We start from the raw sequence: 12,861 nt of genomic DNA, 5'->3' as shown, positions 1-12,861 counted from the left end.
TCATCTAGTGTTGCTATAATAGAAATACCACAAATGGATGACGCCAACAACCAGAAGCTTATCCTCTCACAGTCTGGTAGGCTAGAAGTCCAAATTTTGGGTCCCAGCTCCAGCGGAAGGCTTTCTCTCTCTGTTCGCTCTGAAGGAAGGTCCTTGTCATCAATCTTCCCCTGGGCTGGGAGCTCCTCAGCGCAGGGACCTTGGGTCCAACGCATGCATGCTCCTGGCTCTGCTTTCTTGGTGGTATGAGGTACCCCTGTCTCTCTGCTTGCTTCTCTCTTTTATATCTCAAAAGAGTTTGACTTAAGTCACAGTCTTATCTTGTAGATTGAGCCCTGCCTCATTAACATTGTAGAGGCAGGATTTACAACACATGGGAAAATCAAATCAGATGGCAAAATGGTGGACAATCATACAATACTGGGAATCATGGATTAACCATGTTGACACACATTTTGGGGGAACACAATTCAATCCATAACAGAGTCTCTTCGTCTATTCTGCTCTTTTTATAACTCAGAAGTGATTAGCTTTAGGACACGCCTACTCTGGCATGACCTCGTTAACATAACAAAAGAAAATTCCCTATTTCCAAATAGGATCACATCCACAGATAGAGGGGTTAGCATTTCAACACATATTCTGGGGGGACACAATTCAATCCACAACACCAGCAGATGGCTGATCTGTGGTTTTCTCATCTGGACTGGACAAGCATTTAGACTTTCCCCCATTCTTCCCACTCACCAATGATGTTGCAGTGCGATATTCTAGTCATTCCATTTTCTTGCTCACGTGAGCACCCTCCCGATTCCCTCTGGGGCCTCAGGTTATGGCTTCTATCCCTCAGTCAATCTGCACAGCAGAGGGCTGGGGCTGGCCACGCTGGTGGTCCAGGGATGGTCAGAATCTTCCGGTCCCTGGGACCAGAAAGTCATTTAGTGTAAGCCTTTTCTGAGGTTTGTTTCCCATTTATATAACATCCCAACAATTACTCATTGAGTCATGGCTTAAATACCTCTAGTAATGAAGCCCTCACCACATCCAAGGGCCAGTCCCTAGTGGTAAGGAGAATAGGGTTTGCATTCAGACTCTCCTGGCCTGAGGCCCTTGGGGATTTGGAGTCTGACCCTCAGATTCCTCATCTATAGGTTGGGGGTAGCAGCTCCTGCCTCCTGGGGACGGTGCTGTAAGGATCAAGTGGGATGGAGAGTCGGTGCACATGTGGCAGCTCAGTGCGGGAGCCTCCTTACGTTATTAGCTCTTGTCTTAGTTACCTAGTGCTGCTGCTATAATAGAAAGACCACAGGAGCATGGCTTTAACAGACAGAAATTTATTTTCTCAGAGTTCAGGAGGCTGGAAGTCCAAATTCAGGGCAACCGCTCTAGGGGAAGGCTCTCTCTCTGTCTGCTCTGGGGGAAAATCCTTGTCTCAGCTTCTCTAACGTTCTCCCAGTTCCTTGGAGATCTCTGCGGGGTATCTATCTTTTCTCCATTTGTGCTTCCTTCTCTGTGCCTCATCTCTTCTTTTTGTATCTCAGAAGTGGTTAGGTTTAAGACCCGTCCTACACTGATATGACCTCATTAACATTACCTCCACAGGTATCCAAAAAAACAAACAAAAAAAACTCTCATGCCAAGTCAAGCCAATTCTGACTCATAGTGACCCTATAGGACAGAGTAGAACTGCCCCCTCAGGGTTTCCAAGGAGTGGTTGGTGGATTCCGACGGCCCAGCTCTTAACCATTGTGCCACTGGTACTCTCCACAGGTGTAGGGGTTAGGATTTACAACTCATTTTTGAAGGACATTATACAATAGTTAAGTGCTTGGCTGCTAACTGAAAGGTTGGCAGTTCGAACCCCCCCAGTGGTTCCAATGGAGAAAGAGCTGGCAATCTGCTATTGTAAAGATTACATCCTAGAAAGCCCTATGAGACACTTCTGCTTTGTCACGTAGGAGTCAAAAATCAACTCAATGGCACCCAACAATAGCAACATTCAATCTGTAACAGCTCTGGGGTTCCCACTGGCCCTTCTGGGGCTGCTGTTTGGAGGCCAGGTTGGCCCCACCCGGAGCCCCCTCCTTCCCATCCCATCCTGCTCCACCTACTTGTCCTCATTTGTCCCTACTGATGGAAGGTCACAGCTGAGGAACATTTTTCTGGCATGTCTGCAAGTATGAACTTGGTGTTTCCCTTATGTAAGGCAGGGTTGGAAATCCACCTGCTGCCAAAGTCGCTGATGGTCAGTGTTCCAGGATCCAGAAAGATTTGTATCAGGGCCAGCTCCTTCCCTCTAACGCCTCCTGGCACAATCGAGCTGAAGTTGGAGGAAAAGAAGACAGATCAGCACAGGGCCTGCCAGTTCCGAGGTGCAGTCTCCCCACCCGGGGTCTCGGCTCCAAGACAGCACAGGGGATTCTAGCTGCACCTGGCCAAAAGCCAAGCTCACAGTCCTTGAGTGTCAACCGAGTAGCCGTCCCTGGCCCAGAGTCACGACAAGGAGGACCCGAGCCAGTGGAGGGCTTGGGAGATGGCCCCTCAGTAGTAAGGGTCACTCCCCGGCCAGGGCTCCCCCAGAGGGGTTCATGGGTACCAGTGAGTGGCCAACAGTGGACTTGGTGTTAGCTGACTTGATCTTCATTTGTTTACTGTGTGATATCGGGCAAATCACTTAACCTCTCTCTGTGCCTTGGTTTTCATCTGTGCAAAGGGCACAGGACTGCTGTCTCAGGGTTGTGGTGGCAGTGTGTGTATAAACGTCCTTGGTGATTCTAAAACAACAGAGAAATACTGGGCCTTACTATCAGAATACTCTCAGAGGGCAGAAACAGGCTCACCCTCTGCTCAGAGCTTCAAGGTGAAGGAAGCGGGCGCCCGGGCCCAGGTAAGGACAGGGGCTATTGGGCACATGCGTGAGAGAGAGGAGGGAACTGCATGGTTAGGAAGGAACTCGATAATGTTGTTTCAAGAGCTGGTTTCCACTCCTCTCCCTTTTTATTTAAGGTCATGTTATTCCTCGGCCCAATGTGGCCCAGGCAGGTCCCAGGCTGTCCCCATCCTGTGGCAGGCTGGCTGGAGGCCCCCACACTGCACTGGACACTGGCACTTGGAAGAACACTCAGTGGCTGCGGAACCGTGACCCTCTGGCTCATGGGCTCTTCCAGTGGAAAAGTTTCCTCCGCTCCCCTCGCTCTGACCCACGGAGCTCTGATCCGCCGCATGCTCGCGGCAACCTGGACCCTGGGAAAAGCCCTCACTGCTACAGGGAGAACCCCCGCCTGCCCTGGGCATCAGGCCAGTCCCTGTCCTCAGGAGCAGGGGAATGAGAGAAAAAGAGATAGAGAGAGACAGAGAAACAGAGAGACAGAGACCAACAGAGAGAGACACACACACAGAGAAACAGAGAGACAAAAAGAGAGAGACAGATACACAGAGAGAGAGAGACAGAGACAGAAAGAGAGAGGAACAGAGAGAGAGAAAGATAGATAGATAGAGACAGAGAGAGACACAGACACAGAAACAGAGAGAGAAACGGGGAGAGAGGGAGAGACAGAGAGAGAGAAAGAGACAGAAAGGGAGAAACAGAGAGAGAGAGAGAAAAGGACAGGGAGAGAGACAGAGACAGAGAAAAACATACAGAGATACACTGAGATCTAGAAAGTCAGAGATATGCAGAAAGAGCAATAAGAAACACTCACATAGATCTAAAGGGAGACATTTGGGCAGAGAGAGGTGGAGCCACACTGAGAGAGAGAGAGAGACCCCAGAAAGAGACAGAGATTCAGGAGGAAAAAGAGAGGGAGACCTAGAAAGACAGGACCAGAGAGAGGGGCTGCGGCACAGAGCGGAATTCCCAACAACAAACTCTGCTGAAAATTATTCCACGGGACGTTAGTAGGTGTTCTGGGAAAAGAAAAACAAAGTTCTGTGGTCAAACAAGAAAGATGCAAGCACAGGGTTAACCAAGAACAACCACCAAAAAAAGGTTTATTTTCTGCAGGACTTGACAGTGCTTGTAACAGGCTAAGGGAGGCGCTGTGAATCTCCAAGAGGGGCACTAGGGTTGCCCAAGAATGTGACCGACAACAGCAGCCACAACAACCTGGTATTTGCTCAATAAAAGGTACTTTGAGGTCGGCTGACAGGGTGATTCAGAGGAAAAACATGGACGGGGAGACAGAGGCTTAGAGATAAAAGTGGAGGGAAAGCGACAGCAGGACACAGAGAGACGGATGTAAAGAGAGCTGAGGCTCAGAGAGAGAGAAAGGGAGGCAGAGATGGACACACAGGCACCTAGCCATGGAGAGCTCAGTGCAAAGAGAGGCAGAATGCAAGCACGAAGGCACACACAGAGAGAGAAGGGCAGAGCTGTGGAGAGAGAGGAAGAATAAAATACAGACCGAGACCCACACTGTCAGGGCCACCCGAATTCAAACCCAGAGAAGTTCTGGCTTGTTACGGAATGGAGAGGCTGGCCAGAAGACTCAGCACCTCCGGAAGCTGGCCCAGATATACCTCCCCTCTCAGCAGCAGCCTCGTGCCTGTCAGAGCCTGTGGACAAACTCCCTGGGGGAAGACCCTTCATCTGCAACAAAACAAATGAAGTCACCCCCAAGAGGAAGGCCTAAAAAGTACATCAACCCACAGCCGACCAAAAGCCACAGGAGACGTTTCTGCAATGTTCCCTGCTTCCAGAAACCTGTGATCATGCACCATCAGTCACCACCACAGCCACAGCCCAGATTCCAGAGGACAAGGCTGAAATTAAGCTAGCTCCAAGAGTTACTGAGCTGTTTTTAAATGATTGGTCATTAATTTTATGGCTTCGTGAGAGCTTTCAAGATGAAAGATCAGCTGGGTGACTTCAAGGCTGTATTTCACCAGCGTTAATGCTGACTCACCCAACAGGCCACCCCCTTCTTTTAATGCCTTGGATTCTCTCCTGCTCTGACAACAAGTGGTTCCAAGGGACTTCTCTGGAACTGTCAACTCCACACCTCGGTAGATTTATGTGTGCTTTATCCCTTGCAGGCCCACCTGTCTCAATTTCTGCCCCAGACAAGATGTTTCAGAAGGTTCTAAGTCCCTCATTTGTTGCCTGGGGGTAGGGGGTGGGGAGGGGGTTGGTTCATGGTGGTCACACATCTACTCCCTTCTCCTCGGGACTAGCCCTGCTCAATTCACCTTCTACAGGTCACTATCCAAGGAGATCTTTCCAAAGACTTCTCCCCTGCTCAAATGCCTTCCGTGGCTACCCTTTGCCACCCAGTCTACCTGGTCATCCTTCAGCGCTGACGAGACATTTAAGCAGAATTCCTCACTGTCCTGACTGTGCCCCCTTGCATACTCATGAGGACTGTTTCTCTTGCCTTCCCAATATTTTCTGAATATTTCTTCGGCACTGGCTTGGCCAACTCTGACCTATTGCAGCTGAGTTGTACTCTACTCTGCACCTCACCTTATGATCTGCTCACACTTGACATTTTACTCAACAGACTCTTGACATAAAATCATCTGCAGCCCTGTTGTCATGTCGGTCAATGTGGAGAGGCATATCTGGGAAGAGTCTATTGCATTCTGCTGCTCTCCTTCCCCTCTTTGGGGAAATAAGACTCGAACACAGGGACAATTCCCAAACCTCCAGCCACTAACTCTCTCCTGGGCTCCAGTCCTATCGCGGCAGCTCCCTACCCCCAGGGTGTACTACGGGAACTTGCTTAAATTTTTTTGTTGTTAGTTGATTCTGAGTCATGGTGACCTTATGTATAAAGAATGAAATCTTGCCCGGTCCTGTGCCGTCTTCAAGATCATTGGTATGGTTGAGTCCATTGTTTTGGCTGTTGTGTCAATCCATCTCATTGAGGGGTATCCCCTCATTTTCATTGTCCCTCTGCTTTACTAAACATGATGTCCTTTTCTAGCGATTAGTCTTTTCTGATGACATGTCCAGAGGAAGCAAGGTGAAGTCCCATCATCCTTACTTCTAAGGAACATTTTGGTTATATTTTTTCTAAGACTGATTTGTTCATTCTTTTGGCACTCCATACTATATTCAATATTCTTTGCCAGCACCACAGTTCCGACACATCAATTCTTGTTATGTCTTCCTTTTTCACTGTCCAACTTTTGCATGCATATGAGGTGATTGAAAAGACCCTGGCTTGGGTCAGACACACCCTAGTCATCAAAGTGACATCTTTACTTTTTAATACTTAAACTTAGCAGGCACAAAATCAAACTCATTATCTCCATTCTGCCCCCAGAATTCTCAGTCTGGATAAATGGTATGAGCAGGTTCTCAGTCTTCCAATCTACAGAGCTGGAAGTCTTCCGGGTATCACTTCTCCCTCACCCCCCATACCCTATAGGTCATCAACTCCAGTTGGTTTACTTAAAACATTTCTCTTCTGCCTGTCCTCTTCTCCCCACTACCCCTTGCCACTACCTAAGCTAGGGTCCCAACATCTCTTGCTTAGGGCACTGCAACAGCTCCCTGGAGTCTTCCTGCCTCCTCTCTTTCCCCCCTCCCATCCATATTGCTGCCACTATAAAGCTGATCATGTCATTTCCTTGGCCTCCATGACTGATGACATCTATACCACTGAACTTGACCGACACCACCTTCATGATCTACCTTAGACTCGTCTCCCATCCCTTCCCGACTATATTTCCACTCTGTTTCTCAGATATGCTTAGCCCTTTCTCACCTTTGCACACGCTGTTCCCTCTGCCTGGGTTGCCCTCACCACCTCCAACTTTGCTTCTGCCTCACTTTGCTCATGTTAGCACTAACAATATTATACTGCAGTTTATTTGTGCGTTTCTCTTCCACCAGCCTGGAAACCCCTTGAGATATCATCCCAGAGCCAAGCATAGAGGTCATGCTCTATAAACATTAGTTGAGTGAATGCAAGGATGTATGAATGGATGGATGGATGGTTGGATAGATGGCTGGAAGGATAGAAGGAAGGATGGACAGACGGATGCATGGAAGGATGGATACACAAATAATTACCGGTCCCAGGCAGCATGATGAGGCATGCCAAATACTGCCATGGCCTGTCACTAGCCCATAGCTGTTGAAAGGAGGAAGGAACTGCAGCTGGGCTGTAATGCTCAGCTCCTGGCTCCAAGGGTAGACTCAGCTCTTCCAGCTATTAACCCACTAAACAGAGGTTCTTAACCTGGGGTCTGTGGACTCCCAAGGGATCTATAGATAGAATACAGGGGTGTCCATGAACTTAGATGGGAAAAATTTTATCATAGCCAACAAAATCACAGTTATATGATTAGTACTTTAAAACCAAGAAAATCATAGAAATTTTTGTGTCACATTCTAGTTGCCACAAATATTTAGAATATCATTTATGCTGATCAGTACTTTGACATTAAGATTATTATTAGAACTGCTGCCCAATCTTGTTATCAATACACTAAAAAGGAAGCACAAATATTACTATATCACAAATTGGTTTTTGCAGTATTTTAATAGTTTTATTTCAACATAACTGGTTTCCTCTGTAATTCTCTGTATTTTATTTTATGCATTTACAAATGTTATTCTGAGAAGGGGTCTATGGGCTTCACCAGATTATGCTTAGGGATCTATGGCACAGAGATGGTTAAGAAAATCCACCCTGAGGCAGAAGTCAAGGGCACAGCCCAAAGTGACTGGGAAGAGCAGGAAGGGAGCTAAAGCCCCAGGCTTAGAAAGCCCTGGCCAGGCTGACAGCTTCTCACCCACTGTTCCCCTGAGTCCAGCGGCATAGAAGTCCAGTCTCACTTGGGGTGGGGGCTGGATGTAAAAGCAGAGCTGGAGCAAATCACTGAGAGCCAACAGAGCTGGGCCAGGCTTACAGGAGATTTTCCATTTCCTCCTTAGCACCCCCAACCTGCTTCAGACAAGTAGGCTCCAGATGGTAAGCGTCCTTTGGGTGGAAATCTTGAGAGACCTGACATTCAAAACAGAATTTCCCCCAAGGCCCATAGCAGGGCCGGATTACCCAATAAGCAAGATACGCAAGGGCCCAATTGTGCCTTCCCACCAATACACACTGCATGATTTCACATGTCCCCCATCACGTCAAAGCTGTGGTGAAGCCTATGTGAAATTGCTCACCACAGATTAGCAAGGAAATACAATTAAGCCCGTGCATACCTTGCTCAGTGCAAACCAGCACATACCGTGTTTACTAGTTAATCCGCCCCTGCACCAAAAGAATAATTCCTAGGCATTTAAATGTCTCCTAGAGCTATTGATCAAATCTTGCCACAGCTATGCAGAAAGGAACATAAAGACGGAAAGGCCTGGAATTAGAGGAGCTAAGATGGTGTAGTGGATGCTGTAGTAAGCCACCCAGATCCCCCCTGCAGGACCCAGGCACTCAGTCCGCCAGCTGCCAGGAGTGTGTCGACTGCTGATGGCTCACAGCTGAGTCACCTCCCAGGAATTGCCTTCGGCTGAAGGGAGTAGCCTTATCCTAAGGCCACTCCCCATCTCCAGAAAGCCTGCCTCTGATAACCCGTCAGTGGGGAGGTACAAAGGTCCAAACCCCTTGCCTCAATATGGACCACTCTGAGGGAACATCCCAGCTCCAGAGACCCTGTGGGATTGGTTGAAACCTCTACAGCATCTCCATCATAGCTCAACTTCTCTTTCTGCCCAATCCTGCTCCAAGACAGTGGAGGTAGAATTACTGAAGGGTCTCTAAGGTGAAATTAAAGATGGCATTAATAATGACAGGCACATAGTTTGTCTGTGATGCAGGAGAGTACAATAAACCACGGACCCCTGACTGGTGAAGGCTATGGACCCTTTCTCAGAATGTTTATAAAAACATACAATAAAATACAGAGAATTACAATTTTGGCCTTGGGTAAGTAGCCAATAGATATATGTTAGAGCCCCCACATCACAGGAGACCGTGCCTGCTGGACCGGTGACAATGGGTGTGCTAGATTAGGCACAAGTGAGACTTTGGTGGAGATGTCAACTGTCCCCAATATTCCCTCTTCTACTTTTTTTTTAATTTTCAAATTTTTTTTGTAATAGAATCACCACTGTCCCCCAGTTTCAGTTGGGAATATGGCTACCAGGTTATAGTCTACATTTCCCAGCCTCCCTTGCAGCTAGGTGTGGCCATGTGACTAAGTTCAGTGCTATAAGATGTGTATACAAGTGCTGTGTTCAGCTTCTGGGTTAATTCCCTTTAGACAAGCCAGGTGCCTGGGACTTCTTTGCGTTTCCCCATCCCAATAGCTGGAATTGCCACCTTGGATACAGATAGGAACCACATGTTAGGATGGCAGAGCTAACCGCTAACAGGTAACTTCATGAAGCAGAGCTGTCTGCTCGTCCTTGATTGTCACTGTAACAACAAAGTCTCTCCTACCTGCCCTTTCTCCAACCTCAATTCCAACCCTCTCCCCACACCCAAACCCCAAAACCAAACCCACTGCCATCAAGTCCATTCCAACTCACAGCGACCCAATAGGGTTTCCAAGGCCATAAATCTTTACAGAAACAGACTGTCACATCTTTCTCCTTCAGACCAATGGAAGAAGGACAAGCATCTTACAGATCTGAGAAGCACCACTCTCTCGTATCTCATGACCATCCGTTTAACTATGGATATTTTAGAACAAAATCCCTACAGCCCCTACTCCCTTTGCATCTGAGAAAGAGCTGAGCCCAAATAAGGCCCCAATAGAAATTTTACTAAGGACTGGGGTATCAGTCATATTAAGGAATTATGTAGTTTATTTTGTTAGATGTCATGGTGACATTGAAGTTATGTAAGACAATATCCACACCTCCACCCCACCCTTTTTTGAGATTCAAACAGAAGTATTTATTGATGAAATAAAGTCAAAATTTTCCTCTAAAATACTCCAGGAAAAAATGGAGGATGGAGATGAGACACTCGTTGCTGTCAAGTCAATTCTGACTCATAGCGACTCTGTAGGACAGAGTAGAACTGCCCCACAGGGTTTCCAAAGCTGTAAATCTTTAGGAAAGCAGACTGCCACATCTTTCTTTCGTGGAGCAGCTGGTGGGCTCGAATCGCCAACCTTCTGGTTAGCAGACGAACACTTAACCACTAAGCCACGACAAAGTTCTGATGGTTGCTAAAGCTGGCTGCTGGACACAGAGTGAATCACTGTTCTCTCTCCTTTTGAATGTTGGAAAATTTCCATAATAAAAATTTAAAATAAGCAAAGTAACCCCCAGGGTGGCTGCCTAAGGTTCTGAGGAGTTTGTCCATGTAAACACAGGGTGCTAAAAACAGCGAAGAGATTTATTTGCTTTTTCCACATGACATCTCTGATCATTTATCATCGATGCTCCGTTTTCTTGATTTGTTCTCTAGATGTCCTGGATGGAGCTTGGCTTAAAGGGGAGGAAGAAATTTCCCCCATCCCCATTTTAGTAAGTGCCCTTCAACCTTCAGTAGTGGCTTTGGAAGGACATGCTTCTCTCTGATGCCCCTCTGTGAGTTTCTCCACAGAAGATAAAGTGTGATAATACCTGCTCTGACTCCCTTGCGGGGTCCTTGTGAGGGTCAGAGAAAATATTAGAACAGAAAGAATTGAAAAAAATGTTTTTTGTTTTCTTCTTCAAAAGTGAGACATGATCATTGCAGAAAATTTAGAAACAAAGATAATCAAAACAAAATAAAAGTCACTCACATGTAAATCTCCCCAACACCCCCATATTCAGTGAAACCTGTGAGAGCTGGAACTTGACGGTATGCCTTGTTTTTCCAGGTGTCGCATTTGTCACCTTTGACAGGTGCAATTTTACCACTCTACTATCACTCACTATTAGCTGAAAATATTTGAGGTTTCCTTCTCTGACAGGTTTCCACCTTACACAGGTTCCAGCTTTTGCAGGTATTACTGTAACTAATGCTCTTATTTTAGTATATTATCCTACAGGGTTTTTTGTTTTATTTTTATTGTACATGTGTTTTTTAAAAATTTACAAACACAGGCTCATATTATGCAAAAAAAATTTTTAACACTACATTGTGAACATCTTTTCATATCATTACAAATTCTTCTATAATATTATTTTACATTTTAATTGCTGTGTTTTCTATTATTTGGTGGTACCATAATTTATTTAACCAATCTTATATTGGTGGACTTTTAGGTGGCTTTCATTTTTTGGTTATTAATAAATAATGTCACAATTTTTTTTTATCGTATCTATGATTATCCAAAATAAATTCCTAGAAGTGGAACTTTTATAATAAAGACAGTATCAGCTGGAGTTAGGCCAGGAAAAGAGAAATCGTAGGTATTTCAAACAGAGAGGATTTAATATAGGGAATTGGTTACTCAAGTGCTGAGCGGATGAAAGAGCAAAAACATGCTGAGCTAATACAGAAATTAATAACTGCAGGAAGCAGCTACCATCTCCAGGATTTGGGGGAAAAAAGGGAAGAGGTGGTATTACCAGAATTTAGCAGTGTGGAAGGTGAGCCACCCTAAGCCTCATGCTTGGACCCCTAAAAAATAGCACTGCTCCATCAATGCTTGGCAGTCTAAAGGGAGTACCCCCTAACTGATGCTCAGACCTCTGAGAGAGTTCCATAACTGGACCTCTGAGAGAACACTATGTGCCTAGTGCTGGCTGGTGCTCCAATCTACCGGGAGAAGAAATGGCCTGACTGCTGCTGGTCCTACAGAAGGTGGTGTGGCAAGGCTGAGGCTGAGTGTGCCAAAGAAGCTGGAGGCTGGAGCTATACCTGTCCTCTGCTTCTGGAGGAATGCAGACCTCAGCTGGAAGCCAAAAGAGAGTCCCTTCTTCCCTCTTCTCACCTTCCAGCTTCCACATTGCCTCCCACTGGCAGAACTGGAAGCCAGCAAGGTGGCTAAAGAATGAGTTTGCAGACTTCCAGCCCCAGCATCACAGAGCAGAGATGGAGGGTGGGAAGAGCATGGAGATATGAGATGATAGGTAAATAACTGGTATAAAGACTTTTGATATATATTATTCCATTGTCTTCCAGGAAGATGAATCCGCTTACACTTCTACCAGCAGGCTATGAAAACACCCAGTTCCCCAGAGCTCAATAGCACTGAACATTATCATTTAAAACTTTGTTGTCAATTTGATAGGAAAAATACTCCTTGTCTACCTTTCCATTTTTTAGACTCCTATTGATGTTGACTATATTTCTTATGGTTTGGCCATTATGTTTCTTACTTATTTTGTGAATTATTGAAATGTAAAGCCAAAATAATTAAAATGTCAAATGTTTATGTCCTGTGCCCATTTTTATTATAGTATTTGTCTTTTTCTTATCAATTCATAACACTACTTGATGCTTTAAGGATATTAATCCTTGCTCTACAATACATGTTGCAAATAATATTTTCTCACTGTGGCTTGACATTTAGTTGTATTTATAGTGTTTTTCAATTTATATGTGATCAAATGTATTAATCTTTTCTTTTATGCTTTTGCCTTTGGTTTCATGCTTAGAAAGCTCTTCCCCAGGTGAAAATTACATAAATATTTATAGTTTTGTTATTTTTTATAATTTAACATTTTTAACATTAATTTTTTTTTTTTTTTTACATTTCAATCTTTGTATGGAATTTACTGGGGGATATATAGTGTAAAATTAGAAATCATTGATTAATCAATTTTTCCTCTATAATTTGGAAAGCCATCTTTATCCTCTATTAAATTCACAAATGGAGCCCTGGTGGTACAGTGGTTAACGGCTCAGCTGCTAACCAAAAGGTCAGCAGTTCGAATCCACCAGCCGCTCCTTGGAAACCCTATGGGACAGTTCTACTCTGTCCTATAATTTGCTATGGGTCAGAATCGACTTGACGGCAAGG

The sequence above is a fragment of the Trichechus manatus genome, unplaced genomic scaffold (genome assembly GCF_000243295.1).
Source record: "Trichechus manatus latirostris isolate Lorelei unplaced genomic scaffold, TriManLat1.0 scaffold00045, whole genome shotgun sequence".
In the NCBI taxonomy this organism is placed as follows: Eukaryota; Metazoa; Chordata; class Mammalia; order Sirenia; family Trichechidae; genus Trichechus; species Trichechus manatus.
The sequence above is the reverse complement of the archived record's forward strand: the minus strand, read 5'-3'. Positions refer to the sequence as shown.